Raw genomic sequence first — 18,227 nt, 5'->3', positions numbered from 1 at the left:
ATAGTAAAGACAGGATACGTAGCGTGTCTCTACTTAAAGCTGACATCGCTCTTTCTAATGAGAAGAGAGAAACAGAAAGTAGCAGTTTACTCTTTTCCACACCACCTCGGAGGTAGAGTATTAGGCGCGTTTTTTTTTTTAACGTGGTATCCCCAGTAGGCCTAATCCACGAATTGATCAATTTAAAAGCCTGCTTACAAAAAAGATGAACATCCTTTTTTTTTGTTTTTCTATCTCCTTTTACGAATGGTCCAGGCGATCCATTCCTGTCTCTCCTTGGTGTTTGCCTCTGTTTCTTCCTACCTTCGGGTCATGGTCATCATCTTATCATCTTCCTGAGTATTCTATCAGATGCCATTCGTTCTTCTGTGTGCTCTTTAAATTTGGTTCTGTGTTTTTACTGTGATTTCTATTTCTGCTGAAATCATTCTTTTCTTTGTTAATTTTGTTGTTCTACTTCTTAACAAGACCACTGAGAAGATATTAGGAAATATTCCTGACAGAAATCTTCCAACCACTCCTGGTAGGATATTTAGCTATTGTCCTGATGTTCCGAATATTTCCCCGTTGAGAACTGAAGTTCAACGAACATCTCGTGCTAACTAAACTCCACCGGAGGCAGTCTACCATTCAGTTTCCATCCGTCTAAAAGGCTGAGCTCCCTTATTAGAAATATTTGAATACTTATGTGTCAGAAATAAACTATGATTTCTATCTACTTACCTTTTGAAGCGAAATTCAGAACAATATATTAAATTGTCCTATCTATAAATGTTACATGAAAAGCTTACATTTTCGTGATAATGTAAACTTACCCTTCACTTCCTAATTTTTATGTTAATCTATTTTCGTCATTAATTTAATTTATAAAAGAAATTAAAAATATCGCATACAGAAAACGTCCGTTCTTTCAGTGTTCATTTTCTACAGTTATACATTGACACACGAATTACTATTCACTCCGAAGTGATCCTCTCCTGTAACAAATGACACAGCTATCGAAATCTTGCCTTACGCAATAACAGGTTGCTCGCAACAGTTTATTTGTTCAGGTGTAAAACTGTTCGTGTTGGTATTTAGGTGAGGTTTGTGTTGATAAAACTTTATTAGCAGTTTGCAGAAGAGTGTAGGTTGTGTGTTTGGTTTTGGTGGAGTGTTGAAGTGAGTGTTCGTAGCACACATTAGGCGCAACGAGTCTTACGTGTCTGTTTTGTTCTGTTGGGAAAGCGTATTATGTGGTCAGTGAGGAGTTCATTGTGGCTGTGAAATTGTTTGTGTTCATCTTCATGTGAGGATTGCGTTGATAAAACCTCATTTTACGTTTGTAGAAATGTGTTTGTTGTGTGTTTGTTTGATGCTGGATATGTTGAAGTGAGTGCTTCCAATGCACACGTTAGGTGCAAGGAGTGTCATCGTGTCTGCGTGTGTTCTTCTTCTTCTGGAGAAAGCGTATTATGTTGGGTGTTGTTGGGTGAAGGCTCTTGTTTGTGTTAAACATTATAATAAAATTAAAAACACTATTTGATATCTGGTGCCAATATTTAATTTAATTTAGTTATAGGATTCAAACAACAACAATCAAACTAGGATATTCTTTTTGTGTATACATTTTTGAAATTTATAAAACACTAATATCTGATGTATCTACGAAATTTATTTTAAATTATCAAGATTAAATTATCATTATCATTTATTTTATTAAGACGGAATTTTACCCTTTGATAAACGAAATAAAATTATCGATGTAAATACAATTCTACTCTTACTTATGGTATTCCAATGTAGATAATACACAGTGAATAGGAATTGATTTTGGATTTAATTTTAACATCCTAAAATAAAAGCTGTACTTGGATTGGCACCAGATTCCTTCTGGTATATCAATAACTTATATAAAGATTATTATAAATTAGAATTATATTGAGAATGCCTCCTTACCACTTGCATATGAAGAAAGCCTTACCTGAATTCCTGAGAAGTCCTTGAAGTTCATCATTGTCTTAGTTACGATTATGAAGTTCTTTAAGTTTCAATTTGTTAAAATTCTGGATTATGAAGCGGATAAACTTTTAATTCTGAAATTCTTTATGGTCCACAACATTTGGATAGTTCAGTTCACTTTCCTGTCGATGCAGGAATTGCTATTCACCTTAAAATCGTAATTTGAAATTAGCAATTAACTGCTTAGTGTAATTAGACATTCCTTTTAAATATTAAGTCAGAAAATCTTACTTGCGTTTGTGAAAATTGTACAAAACAGCAGTGCACGAATCAAATGTGGATTATTTATTAAATTATTATTATTATTATTATTATTAATTGCCTATAAACATACTCACATAAGCTAAACACACAGCTTTGAATTGTGTTGGCGCAATCACAATGAATTAATTAAGCTGTTAATATTATTTTGCTTATTACTATGTAATCCTTGAAAAAAGGAGAGTATTAATAAGGCTTATTATGTTGATATCAACATAAAGGTAATGATGATAATGAATATATTACTTGTGGAAATCTGTAATAAATAAAATCAATTTAAAAGAAATAAAATGAATGAAAAATTATAAACATAATTACAAAGTGTTATTTTCAGGTGATTATTAGTTATGTTAAGCAAGCATAACACTCACACAATTGCCGATAGTACATTGTACGTACATCTGGGATTTATGCAAATAATGTCTTTATTTGAAAACAGGCTATTGCGGGAGGAAAGAAATAGAATAACATTCCTTAACTCTAAAATATTACATGAAGACCACTAATACCGCCTAGTTTGCGCAAACATTACTGGTAGTAAATTAAATTCCTTCAAATTATTAATGTTGGTTACACTGGAGAGAGTGAGTGTGAGAGAGATTGATCAATACCAGAGTATTTCAGAAAAATTTCCATCAAAACTTTAAAAAAATGAAATAAAAAAGCAAAAGCTATATTTCATCATAAAATATTTGGAAGTGATTCGCTTATCTTAATCGGTACTGATTAAAGAACTAAGTTATCTTAAAAAAGGTCAAGATTAGTTATCGTTTTTCAGTTTTGCTTTAGACAGATGTGATGGTAGAATTTTGATTCAAAGGTTAATAACTGAAATTAGTAAAATTTCGAAGTCTGAAGTCTGTACTTTCTAAATAATTTAGGATGCAATCTGAAAACTTCACAAGTTGATTGCTAAACATGATGTAGGATTATTTCTATTATATTATTCTATGGAATAATTCATAAATAATTAGTTAACATCAATAGAAACATTACTCACCCATTAATATTTTGATGTCCCTGAAACACGGCACGTTCGGTTGACATTGGATATCGCTAAAGAAATAATTCTGCACACATCGGATTGTAAGGTGACCTGACTGCAAACTGTGTAAAAATTTTTCCTCTGAATTCTGCTGCCGAGAATTTCTTACGTCTTCCAATCACACTGAAGACAAGATGCGGTTTTAGTAATACTGGATTAAGAAACGAAATAAAGTTAGATACGATCTGTCTCTGACAGTCAGTAAATCATCAAGCCACACACACACACACACACACACACACACACACACACACACGGGCGCGAGCGCATCGTTTATGAATTAACATTTGATGATGCACTCTTAAGTTGTATTAATTAGATTACGATTTGCGTCTGTCTTTCAATTTAAACACCTCCTTATGGGTTAATGCACTAATTACAGGAAGCACTACTCAGGGGCATATCTTCAAATGTTCTGATGTACGAATCCTATAATCTTCGCAAATCAGTTATCAAAGGATAACGCGATATCTGCTCGTGATATGTCTTAGGAACTTAACCCGAAAATTGTTTAAAATGGAAGGGAATCAATAGAATTTAGAAATTTTAGAATGAATAGAAACCATAGAATAAATCAAAACTATAACTGAATAATTATCTACTGATTGACACAGTATATGGTAACGTGTTTTTTAAATTTATCAGCCTTAGTGCATTTATCGTTCTTATAAAAGCCGATCTCGCTGATTATTTTCTTGTCGAATGTTGAAATCAGTGGTTTCATTACACGTGGAATGCGAGTCATTGAAAGTTCTGTTGGGCAGAGTGTTGAGCCACGAGCACAATCAGCTGAATATTATATTATGTAATTAAGAAAATGTGATAATTATCAACGCAAACATTGATTTGGCGTCTGTTTTCATTATTTAAACCGAGAATAGAATACGACCCATTATGGGGTACTTTATAGCAGTAAATTATTAAAAAAGTGAAAGTTCTCGAAACATAATTGGAAATATTAGAAATACATTTTCTTAGACAATCTACAGCAGGGGTCTCAAACTCAAACGCAGCAAAGGGTCAGTCAAATAGATGTATATCTGACGCGGGTCGTATTCAATATTATTCTGTGAACCAAAACTTAAACTAAAAAAAAGAAAAAGAAAGGCTATAACAAAAGCCCTTTTTTATTGTTACGACTTACGTAAACGGTTACACCACCATTTAAATTTTAAATTTATAATCATTTTTATAATTAAATTTTAAAAATATAACAAGTTCAGAAAATATAAATTCAATTACATTTTATTCATATTTTAAGAAAATTATTTAATTACATAATTTTGACTTACAAAAATAAAGATTTTTATCTACGAGTCCTTTTTTTAACTTGATTTTGATCCTGAAACCTGACATCTTTTCCTCTCTACTAACATGTCAATATCTGCTTTTTCGTTTCCTGCTCCAATGTGAAAGTATTGCATTTAATTACACGAATCTTTTATCCGTGAGCGAAACTTTGACTTATTAAGTTTCATAATTGAAAATAATTGTTCACGTACATGAGGTGCTTTCAAAGACTGACAACATTTTCGCACAATAAATTTTATATTTGGGATATTTACTGCCGAGGTATTTATAAAACTTTGGTATGTCAACTTCTTTGTATTTATATTTTAGTTCAGAATTGCACTGGAGTTCAATTACTTCCATTTGTAATTTTAATTAATATTTTCAATATTAATTAAAAAAGGTGAACTGAATAATAATAATTAATTTTCGAACTGGTTGAAATCAGAAAATCTTTTTTCAAATTCAATTTTCAATTCTTCAATTCTTTCCATTCACTGTCAACATTTGATGATGGAAACATAGTACAAAGAAGTGAAGTGATAAGTTTTTCTTTTGTTTAAAGCTATCATAAAACATTTAGAAGTTTGAATTTTTTTCTATTTTAAACCCCGCAGGATGTTAGAAACATTGATGTTTATAAAAGAAATCATTAAGGTCATAGGCAGGATACGAAGCCTTCGAGAGCCGCCAGTTTGCGACCCCTGATCCACAGCATCTCTAAGTGTAATCTCTTTATTCGCTGCACTGATCAACGATGTGTAGTTTGAATATTGCTGTAAGCTTAAAAAGTCGACAGCTTTCGCAACAAACACACGCAGTCATTGTGTCACGTACACGCTTAAATTTAAAATTTAAAAATTTTTTCACGTATTGAGATTACAAGTTTAATATTCTTTTAAACTTACCTCAATGTGATTATAAGGAAAATTTTGAGCAGTAGTTCAATTTCTTCGCATTCGTTCCTTACATGGAATTCATTTCTTCACTAAGACTGGATCAAGAAATGATTTCTCTTCTCGCAATCTTCTCAGTAGATCTTCTCATAACGCCTTCTCTAGTTCTTATTTAAAGAGTTAACTAATCCTTAATTAAATTGTGATTTACGTCTTGATTAAATTGAAAGGAATCATACGATCTTATATCAACTCGTTCATGTTGAGGAAAATTCACTATATATATTTTTTTTAAATTTTACAAAAATACTTAGTGTAGTACTATAATATACACACAAAATATCACTGAAAATGAGCGAGTCCCAAAATATATTAAGAAAAGCGAATATAGTAGCCCCATCATAACTTAATCACTCCTTTGAGAGTTCTTTATCAGGTTACTAACGGTAGCAAATTCTTTCTGGAAATAATTTCTGGACATTAAGTATACATTTGCATTCGAGTTTACGTCAACCTTTAATTACTGGTTAATTAAAATTTCGTTTTAAGGTGTTTTTTTATCATATTCCCAGTTTTGAATGAGCTAACGAGGTTTAACGAAATTGGCCATCATCTTATTTATACTCTAATGTCAACAACAACAATAATGACTAGATGGGTGAAGCAAACATGCTTTTCACATCCCGCCCCCCTTGTCTGAGTAAGGAAATTTATGAATTGGATTGTTTTGAGCTTTACGCTCGCCCCTTGCTGGCATTTTAGTTAGTTGTGTTCAGCTGGAAGTAGAATTGATTTGGGTCTTTTATGTTTGCAATAGACTGATTTATCATAATTGGAGGCTTGTTTGATTAGAGGATTTGAGTGCGTGCTTGCCTTGGTGAAGAACGTTTCAGTTACATCGAGAAAAAGGGAGGAGGTGTATGGACTTCTGACCTCTCGATGGATCTTTGTGTTTCTAATAAACCATGGGAGCCCAGAATCATCCGCATGCACTTGATTTTAATTCGCTGTAGTTTCAAAATATTTGATTTAGAAGTATGGCTCCATGCTAGGGAGGCGTAAGTAATTATAGGACGTATCCCCATCAGATATATTGGTAATTTGCTTTGCATATCTAATTTACTGCTGCGGTTGATCATGGGGTAAAGTTGAGCTATGGCTTTGGATGCCTTACAGCAAATGAGTTTGAGGTGGCTGATAATTCGGTGTTTTTTGTCAAGTTGTACTCCGAGATATTTGTTTGGTTTCTATCTACCATGGGATTTTTTTCTCCAAAAAACTGAAAGTCATCATTGAGACTTTCCTTCTGGAGAAAACTGTGGCTGAGCTTTTGTGAGGGTTTACTTGGATCCTCCAATCCGAGAACCATTTCTCCTGAGAAGAGATACTAACTTAGAGTCTTTGGATTACCAGATGGGGGCTGAGAGATCTTCCCAGTATTGCCGTGTCATCTGCATAACAGGGCTGTGATAGTTGACCTGGGATTTTGTGGGATGTCTGCAATATAGATTGAGAGTAATAGGTGCCCAGTAAAGAGCCCTGTTGAACATCTGCTAGAATTTCGTGTCTGGATGATTCAATTCCGTTGACCTTCACCAACAAGTATCTTTCAGTGAGATATGCTTTTATCAGCCTTAGAAAAACATTTGTTGGTGTGTTTGCTATTATAAGCTTGTAGAGGAGGCCCTGATGCCAGATCTTATCAAAATCTTTGGCAACGTCTAAAAATAGCGCGGCGGTGTACAGGTTCAAATCGTATCCATGTGTGATCTGTTCCACTAATCGGTGGATTTGTTGTACAGTGCTATGATCTCGTCGGAAGCCAAATTGTTCATTAGGAATGATTGCTAGTTTTTCTGTTGCTTCCTGTAGTATTGAGACGATGACGTTTTCATAATTTTTCTTAGGTTGCATAGTAGACTGATGGGTCTGTAACAGTAGACTGATGGGTCTGTAACTTTGGGGGAGTTGGGGTTTATTTCGTGGCTTTTTTATAGGTATGATATCAGCAGTTTTCTAGGCTATGAAAAAGGTTTGGAGTCATAATTGTATTAGTTATATTAACTAGATGCACTATGGCCTTTCGAGAGAGAGAGAGAGAGAGAGAGAGAGAGAGAGAGAGAGAATCTTTATGATTTTGTTGGTGATGTTTTGGACCTGTCAAGGTTTTGAAAATTAATTTTTGATGTTGATTATCTCTGCTGGAGTATTCTCATCTCAGTTAATGAGAAAATATAAGTATATTCCATCTCTGTACTAAGAAAAGGTTAGGGGAAGGTATTTCATATAAAGAAAAACAACAACAAATAAATAAATAAATAACCAAATAAAATCAAAATAAGAATAAATAAATAATTTCCTCAGAAGTATGTTTTTTTATTTTTATCTTTTTCTTTTTGTTTAGAAATAATAAATATAAATATAATAAAAATTAAATTTAATTAACAATTTTTGTGACTATTCTTACAGATCTCATCAAATGTATGCAGTGGACACTATTTCGATCGTCTAATGTTTGTAACTTTTCGTAAATACGAAACCTAAAAATCCCACCATTAAGGATTAAATTGATTACAATTAAGAAATAAAATATAAACTCTGCGTACTTACCTTTGAAATCTATGAATGTACAGCTTAAAATCCACGTAGTTAATGCGTTCTCAAGGGAGAACATCTATTATGCAACAAACAGAACATTAAACTGTCTCTAAAGGTGTGACATGAAGGTTTAGTTTCCGATAATATTAACACATCCTGTATTTTATAACCTATACATTAATTTACTGCTTTAATTACTGAAAGAAATCAAAAATAGCTTATTACAAATATCGTTCTTGGAGTTACCACTCATCATTTCCTACAGTTGTACCTCAAATACTGTAATAAAAGGCGTAGCTATCCAAATATGGCTTATGCAAGAACAGCTTGCTCACAGTAGTTTATTTGTTCAGGTGTAAAACTTTTTGTGTTGGTCTTTCTGTGAGGTTTGCGTTGTTAAAACTTTATTTGCAGTGTGCAGAAGTGTGCTGGTTGTGCCTTTGGTTTTTGAGGAGTGTTGGAGTGAATGTTCGTAACACACATTAGGTGCAACGAGTCTTACGGTGTCTGCTTTATTCTGTTGGGAAAGTGTATTCTGTTGTCAGTGAGGAGTTCATTGTGGTTGTTAAGTTGTTTGTGTTCACGGTTATGTGATGTTTGCGTTGATGAAACTTCATTTACGTTTGCAGAAATGTGTTGGTTGTGTGTTTGTTTCGTCCAGAATGTGCTGATGCGAGTGCTTCCATTGCACGCGTTAGGTGCAAGGAGTGTTATCATGTCTGCATGTGTTCTTCTTCTGGAGAAAGAGTATTGTGTTTGAATGTTGTTCTGTGAAGGCTCTTGTTTGAGAATAACATAATAAAATTAGAAGTAAAGATATTACACGGCGTCTGGTGCTAATATTGTATTTAATTTTAGTCATAGGATTCAAAAAATAGCATTCAAACTTGGATCTTCTATTTATATACATTTCTGAAATATTTAAAATATTAATTTCAAATCTGTCTACCGAAAATTTATTTGAAATGATCAAAATTCGATTAAGACGGAATTTTAATATTTGATAACTGAAATAAAATTGACGATGTGATACAATTCCACTCTTAGTCATGGGATTCTTCTATCAATTATTTACAATGAATAGAAACTAATTTAGGATATAATTTCAACATGAACAAATAAAAACTGTACTTGGATTGGCACCAGATTCCTTCTAGTATATCGTTGTTTTTATTAAAGATTATTATAGATTAGAACTATATCGAGAATGCCCGCTCACCACAGGCATATTAAGAAAGCCTTACCTGAATTCCTGAGATGTTCTTGAAGTCTTGTATTTTCTTACGGTTTTAGATTTCGAAGTTCTCAAGGTTTCGAATTTTCTTAAAATTCTTGATTGAAAAGTACACGAAGTTCTAATTATGAAGTTCTTAAAGTTTTGATCCTGAAAATTTGGAGAGTTCAGTACACTTTCTCGTCGATGCAGGAATTGTAATTCATCTTAAAATCGTAATTAGAAATTAGTTAACTCTTTAGTGTAATTAGACATTCTTCTTAAATATTAAATGAGAAAATCTTCCTTGTGTGTTTGTGAAAATTGTACAAAATAGGATTTCAGTAGTTCTCTCTTATCCGCGGTCAATCCCAATCCAAAGATATTAAATGGAAAATTCCAGAAATAAACAAATTATAATTACATATGCAAAGTGAATATACGATCCAACCTTATTTCAAAGCTGAATGTTTATAGAAGCTATGAAAGTTTCTTAAGTTGACCTGAAAGCTTACGAGAATACAATCATCGGCAAATCGAGTTGCCTTAGCTACTTAAATCAAGTAGAAAGTGCAAGTCGGGGATATCTATAATTGTATTCTCGTAAGCTCTCAGATCAACTTACGAAACTTTCATTGCTTCTATAACCATTCGGCTTTGAAATATTGGTGGATCTAATATCCATTTTGCATATGTAATTTCCATCGCCGAAATGAAGCTGTTTGGCTCTTTCTTTTAGTAATAGACGGCTGATCCAGAGGTAGTGCAACAATTGGCGACTCGTTGCAAAGGTGGAAAAAGCTACACTCTTGCTGAGGTTGCTAAGTTCCATTCACATTCAGATAACTTTTATTGCAGTATGCTGTTATAGTTGTGCTATTTTATGATTAATTATTGTTATTAAGATAGGAAATTTCCTAAGTTAAGATAGGGAAAAAACATCCATCCGCATTTTCAGGCATCCGTGTGGTGTCTTCAAACGTATTCTTCGCGGATAAGGTGGGACTACTGTACACTACACAAATGTGGAATATTTGTTAAATTATTATTATTAATAATTATTGTTACGTATCTTAATGGGATACAGACGTCTTCAGTTAATCTAAACACACAGCTTTGAATCAATCAGTAATAATTTCTTATACTGTTAATGATATTAACAGCTTTTGAAAATTGTTAATATGTATACTTCTAAAATATTAAAGTATTGAGGGTTATTTGTTGATTTGAATACACCAAATGTAATAATGATAATAATAATAATAAGGTACACATTGCTTGTGGAATTGTGTTATAAATGAAAATAATTTGAAATAAATAAAATGAATGAAATATTATAAACATAACTACAAACTTCTATTTCCAGTTGACTATTGGTTATACTATACAAGCAAAACACACACACACACACACACACATACACTGCTAAGATGTTACGTTATATGTACACCTGTCAACTGGGTTATACATATAATGTCTTTATTTGAAAATAAGGTTTTGCGGAAAAATAAAATAAAACCGAACAACATTCCTTAACTCTACACTATTATATAAAAATATTAGCGATATACTAAGGTGTAGCGCAAACATTACTCTCATTGTAGTAAACTAAGTTTCTGAACATCTGTCCTGATTAACGTTGGTACTAAAAATGAGAGAGAGAGAGAGAGAAAGAGAGAGATTTACTTACGACCAACTTAACAAATATTGTTCACGACTAGAGTATTTCAGAAAAATTTAAAATTTCCGAAAAAAGAAAAAGAAAGAATACAGTAAAGTTATATTTCTGGAATAATCGCTTATGTTAAACAGTGATGGTTAACGCGATCACTTATATTAAGAAAGAGTCAACATTAGTAGTCATCTTATCAATTATGCTTTAAACGGATAACTCGAAACAAATAAAAATCATAATAAAAAAATTCAGAATTGTAATTTTTACTCACAGGTTAGCTATTAATTAAAAAATTAGTAAAATTTTGAAGTGTGAATACCGTATTCTCTAATCAATTTACGATGTACTCTGATCACCCTTTATTCACTTTATTCATAATGCGATATCAGATTCTTCTTCTTTCTATTATAACAGTTTACAAAATAACTCATAAGTACGTAGTTAACAGCAACAGAAAAATTACTCATACATTGATATTTCGAAGGCCAAGAAACACAGCACGTTCGATTCACGTTTGATATCATTGAAGAAATTATTCTGCACACACCTCTAAGGTATACTGACTGAAAGTAATTGTATAAATAATTTTTTTTCAGAATTATGCTTAGAATTTTTAACCTTTTGCACACTTTTTAACTTACCATACTTATCACAACATACTCTTTGAAAAACATGGATTAAGCAACGAAATAAATTAAGATAAAATCTGTGGATGAGAGTCATTAAATCATCCAAATGATCAAGCTACACACACACACACACACACATGGATGGAGTCACTCACACTCTTAAATTTAAGTTTTGAAAATTTTTACGTATTGCGATTATATAAGTTGAATATTCTTTTAAACTTACCTCAATGTGATTATAAGGAAACTTTTGAGCAACAGTTGGATTTCTTCGCATTCGTTCCTCACATGGAATCAATTTCTTCAGATGGTATCTCTCTACTCGTAATCTACTCGGTAGATCTTCTCATAATGCATTTCTTCGCTTCTTATTTAAAGAGTTAACTAAGTCCTTAATTAATTTGTGATTTTAATGTTGATTAAATCGAAAGGAATGACACAATCTTATTTCTCAAGAGAAAATCAAATTCTTCTAAGTTTTTTAAAAACATTTCTACAAACCAAATACTTAGTGCAGTAACACACACACACACACACACACACACACACACACACACACACACACACACACACACACACACACACACACACACACACACACACACACACACACACACACACACACACACACACACTAATCTAATATAATAAAAAATATCATTAAAAATGAAAGGGTCCCAAAATTTGTTAATAAGTATGTTCCATCTGTACACTTCAGAAACGTTAGGGAAAATATTTTAAATTTTTAGAAAATGAAATAAATAAAAATTAGAAATAAAAAAGAATAAATTAATAATTTGTAATCAGAAGTATCTTTTTATTTTTATCTTTTATCTTTATGTTTGCGAATAAAATTTTCATATAATAAAAATAATCATTTAATTAAACTTTTTTTTGTGAGTGTATGCTTATAAATCTCATCATATGAATGCAGCGGACACTATTTACAGGGTGTTCGAGATAAATTTGACAGTTTCGTAAGGAAAAAGAAAATCTTCTTTGTATCTATTAAATTTAATGAATTGACAAAAAAACATTACAGGCAGAGTTAATTACAATACTATCAACAAGATTTACTCAAAATAACCACCATTAGCATCGATCACAGCTTCAATTCTGCTTCGGAACCTCGAACAAGCTGATGCTACAGTCTCCCTGGGAAGGGCCGCAAAAACTGTTTTAATTTTATCCATTAACTGGGCTTTTGTATTACTGGAAGTGCGATTGGTGTCTTTTTCAACTGCGCCCCATACAAAATAATCCATGGGGTTAAGGTCTGGGGAGTTTGGAGGCCAAACATTTGGACTGGTGAAGTCGTAGAAATTTTCAGACAACCATTTTTGACTTTTCCCAGAGGTGTGGCAAGGGGCCGAATCCTGCTGCCATACATACGGCCTACCATTGGCTACCCTTGTTATCCAGGGCTTGACTACAGTTAGCAACTCCACGAACAAAGCCCGAATTCCAATGCCAGGGTTCTTCAACACCTGTTCCTGCAGATTTGCGAGAAATTCTGCTGTACGAACGCAATCAGATCGTCTGCTAGGGATCTTTCTTCTTGCTACATCCTCGTAGTCACCATTGCAAGTCTCTAGTTCATGCCTGATTGTTTTTACTGTATTCAGGGAGCATTGGGCAGCAGTCGTAATATCCTTATTTTGATGGCGGGCACGAATCATCATGATACAAGTTATTCTCTTCCATGATTCAGGTGGGTTCCAGCTATCCATCCTTTCTGACATCTTGTATATGAATGAAGAAGGGTCCAAACTTTTAAATGAAGAGAAGTGTGTGTTAATACATGTAACTTACGGAAAAATATAATTAATTATAAATATGTCAAATTTATCCCGAACACCCTGTATATCGACTAATATTTGTAACTTGTCGTAAATATTAACTCTAAAAGTTCCCAGCATAGAGGAGTTATTCATTAAAGATTAAATTGATCATATTTAAGAAATAAAACATTAATTCTATCTCTACTTACCTTTTCAATATATCAATGCACACTTAAAATTATATTCGATAATTCGTAGTTTTCACTTTTCTTAAGTGAAAACGTCTATAATGCAACACAGGACATTAAGCTGTCTCTAAAAGTGTAACGCCAAAAGCTATATTTTCGGATAATATAAAACCATCCTGTATTTTATGGTGTTTAGATTAATTTACCTCTTTAATTATTAAACACGCGAATTACTATTTACTGCGATGTAGTCCAGTCCGCACCTGTAATAAAAGGCGTAACTATGGAAATGTGGCTTATGCAAGAACAGCTTGCTCGCAACATTTTTATTTGTTCATCTGTAAAACTGTTTGTGTTGGTATTTTGTGAGGTTTGTGTTGATAAAACTTTATTTGCAGTTTGCAGAAGTGTTCTGGTTGTGCCTTTGGTTTAGGATGAGTGTTGAAGTGAGTGTTCGTAACACACATTAGGTGCAACGAGTCTTACGGTATCTGCTTTGTTCTGTTGGGAAATCGTATTATGTTGTCAGTGAGGAGTTCATTGTGGCTGTTAAATTGTTCGTGCTGGTGGTGATCACGTGAGGTTTCCGTTGATTAAAACTTCATTTACATTTGTAGAAATGTGTGGTTGTGTGCTTGTTTCCTGCTGGATGTGTTGAAGTGAGTGCTTCCATTGCACACGTTAGGTGCAAGGAGTGTCATCGTGTCTGCGTGTGTTCTTCTTCTGCAGAAAGCGTATTATGTTGGAGTGTTGTTCAGTGAAGGCTCTTGTTTGAGTTGAACATTATTGCAAAATTAGAAACAAAGATATTATTTGATTATCTGGTGCCAATATTTCACTTAATTTTAACCATACAGTTTAAAAGAGTAAAATTCAAACTTGGATTTTATTCTTATATACATGTTTGAAATATATAAATTCAAATTTGTCTACGCTAAATTTATTTAAAATTAACAAAATATATTTATTCCGTTAAGACGGAATTTTCCATCCATCCATCCATCTTCAAGGCCCACCTTCGCTAATTCGGTTGAGTGGGCAGCAGCTGCAAGAGGGCCTTCCAATGGTCACGATCCTCCGACACCAAGCTCAGGTGTTCTGGTGGACTTCCAGACGTGTCACCCAAGGTTTTGGATATAATCCATCAAGCGAGTCCTGGCTTTCCGCGTGGCCTACCACCCTCTGTCTTGGCAAAGAGGGCCTGCTGAGGGAGCCTCTCTTGTGGCATTCTGACCAGATGCCCATATCATCGTAACTCTGATCTCTCAACACGCAGAAGCAGCGGTTGAGTATTGAGGATTCCCATATTGCAGAGCTTCTGACCCTAACCAGTATTGTCAGCCCTGCAACCCCTCAAAGGAACCTCATTTACCCCGCATTCTTTCGGTCATTACCCAGCTCTTATGACCATACGTGAGGATGAGGACATAGATTGTATTGAAGACAGCCAGCTTTGCCTTCTGGCTTAACTCCCGCTTCAATACTACCGAAGCCAAGTTCCCGCAATATTGCGCTTGCTGATCCAATTCGAGTATCTAGCTTTCCCACTTTCCATCGCTCGTGAATATGGACCCAAGGTAATTAAACTTCACCACCTGCCTCAGTGGGACTCAACTCACATGTAGAGAGCACTGGGATGGTTGTTTGGAGACCACAAATGTTTCCTTTCTAACCTAACTGATCTTCATCCCGGCTCCTGCACAAACAGCTACGGTCCACTGAAGGTCATCAGTGGAAGTGCTAAGCAGAACTAGGTCATCTGCAAAAATCAGACGTGCAATGCTACATCTTTCAATTCTGATACATTCACTGCCTCGGCTGTGCCTATTAATCCAATCCATAAATATCATGAAAAGGAGGGGGTGACAGAAGACACCCTTTTCAAAGACCAACGGAGACTGTGAAAGGTTCAGACTTTGTGCTGTTTACCCTGACACAAAACTCCGTGCATTTATACAGGGATTTGATGGCAGCTAATAGTTGGCCATCCACTCCATAGTCCTGTACTACGTGCCATGTATCTCCACCATAATGTGGGTTTAGGATCTACTTGAGAAAAGAGCAGAATTGTATCACATCCTTTCTCCATCTTGTGCTGATCTCTTTATGGAGGATTTTGAAAGTAAAATCGTATCTCAAGTAGACCCTAAACCCATAATATTGTGGAGATACATGGACGATATCTTACTTGTTTGGATCCACACGACAAAGGACCTGTTAGACTTTCTAAACAAGATTAACTCTTTACACCACACAATCAAATTCACTCTAGAACTTGAAAAAGATAACCAATTACCACTTCTGGACACTTTAATTAAGAAGCTAACGAATGGTGGGATCAACCTCTCAGTTTACCGCAAACTTACGAATACAGGACGTTATTTACATTTCACTTCCTCCCCCCCACACCTCTCAGAAACTTAGCATTGTGCACATGCTCAAGAACTGTGCCTCTCTCTCCTTACAATAGATCAACAAGACCTCCAGAAAGAACTATCCCTGATATCTAACAACCTTACCATGAATGGAGTTCCTCGAAGAATCGTCCACAAGATACTTTTCTCTGACCCTCCACAAAGACAACGAGATGACATACGTTATATTTCTACCATCGTCATTCCATACTAACGGACAGTTTCGAATAAGATTACAACACCCCTTAAACCACCTAAAACAAGAATGGCATTTAAACCTACCGAAACGATTAAGCAATTCTTAAGATCTCCAAAAGATTGCTATTCTCTCTTAAAATATGCTGGAGTTTACAACATACCCTGCTCGTTCGGCTTGAATTATATCGGCCATACTTCAAGGAAACTTGAAATTAGGCAAAATGAACACATTGGTGACACCAATAATAACAGAGAAGAAAAATCGTGGTTAGCTTTTCATTTATCAAGACCGAACCATATCATAGAGTGGGATAGAAGTACAATTCCTTACATAGAAGAGGACTTCCGCTCCGAATTTTTAAAGAAGCAACAGCAGTTTCTCTCTGTATACAAAACTTTAACAGGAACTAAGGACCAATCTTGCCCGTGATCTTGAAGATCCTTATTAGATCTCTTAACTCACCAGAACTGAATTACAGTGCCAACTATAGAACGTTCCTAAATAACAACAAGTAAGATCATGCACGCTCTATGCATGTATTGTACGCGCTCTGTTCTTTGTCTAATATAATTGGAATCGGTTGATTATAGTTTGTAAGAGTTTTTTAATTTTTAGTGCCTTATATCAGTTATGTACCCTGAAGATGGTATAACATAGTTGTTTATTATATGTACTTGATCAATATAGTCCCATTAGAAATCATTCCAGAGCCCTGCCCGATTTTAGCGAGTTTATTGCTAAATGGATCTCTTCTGCGAGACTAGTCATCGCCTCGATCTGCACCTCTTGGATGTCCACAGATTCCTTTCCACCCGGGTTAAGAAGGCTCTCAAAACATTCCCTCCATCTTTGGAGGATATCCTCTCTGTTATTAAAAGTGCACCATCAGAGGCCTTAATTGCCCTTGCTGTGCTCGATTTCCTCCCTCGAAGGCGGCGGATGGTCTGCCAGGATCGTCATTTCCGTCCTTTTGCAGAACCATTTCTTTGTGCTGCCCCTAAACACCTCCTCAAACAGGTATCGGGCCCATTGATGGAGTTTTCTCTAGCAAAGTGCTGAGTAATGGTGTCTAAGGGAAACTATAAAATATTTTTCGAACGGGGTCCCTCTGCCTAAAACCAGAACGCATCCCTTTGTAACCAGCGCGACGGACGATGCGGTATGACCATTGATGACCTGCCCATGTTTCAGTTTTGTAGTGCCCTATTAGCACTAAGATGGAATTTTACCCTTTGATAAATGGATTAAAAGTGAAGATGTGATGCAATTCTACTCTTATTTATGGTATTTCTGTATAAATTGCTCGTAATGAATAGGAACTGATTTTGGATTTAATTTTAACACAATCAAATAACACTGTACATGAATTGGCACCAGTTTCCTTCTAGTATATCAATATTTTAAGTAAAGATTCTTATAGAGTAGAATTATATTGGGAATGCCTACTCACCACTGGCATATTAAAAAACGCTTACCTGAATTCCTGAGAAGTTCTTGATGTGTTGTATTTTATTAAATTCTTAAAGTTCTTAAACGTTCTTGCCAAGAAACTTTGGATAGTTCAGTCCACTTTTTTGTCGAAACAGAACTTAATATTCCCCTTAAAATATAAATTATAAATTAGCTCTTCAGTGAAATTAGACATCACTTATAAATATAAATATAGATTAAAGTATTAAAATATAAATACAGATTATAAATACATAATTACTAAATATTTAAGTATACTTGTATTTACATAACTATCTTATATAAATATATCTGTTTACATATTGGTTTATTTATTTTCATACATTCACATATTTTATATATATATATATATATATATATATATATATATATATATATATATATATATATATATATATATATATATATATATATATATATATATATATATATATGTGTGTGTGTGTGTGTGTGTGTGTGTGTGTGTGTGTGTGTAAATAAGTTTTTTTACCTTGGGAATAATGTATATTAGGGTTATCAAGTAATTATATAAACTTGGTTATTTTAACTCCTAATCCCAAGTAAGCA

This window comes from Typopeltis vanoorti, chromosome 11, assembly GCF_054136105.1.
Source record: "Typopeltis vanoorti isolate ZY-2024b chromosome 11, IOZ_Tvanoo_1.0, whole genome shotgun sequence".
NCBI lineage: Eukaryota > Metazoa > Arthropoda > Arachnida > Uropygi > Thelyphonidae > Typopeltis > Typopeltis vanoorti.
This window is presented reverse-complemented; position numbering follows the sequence as displayed.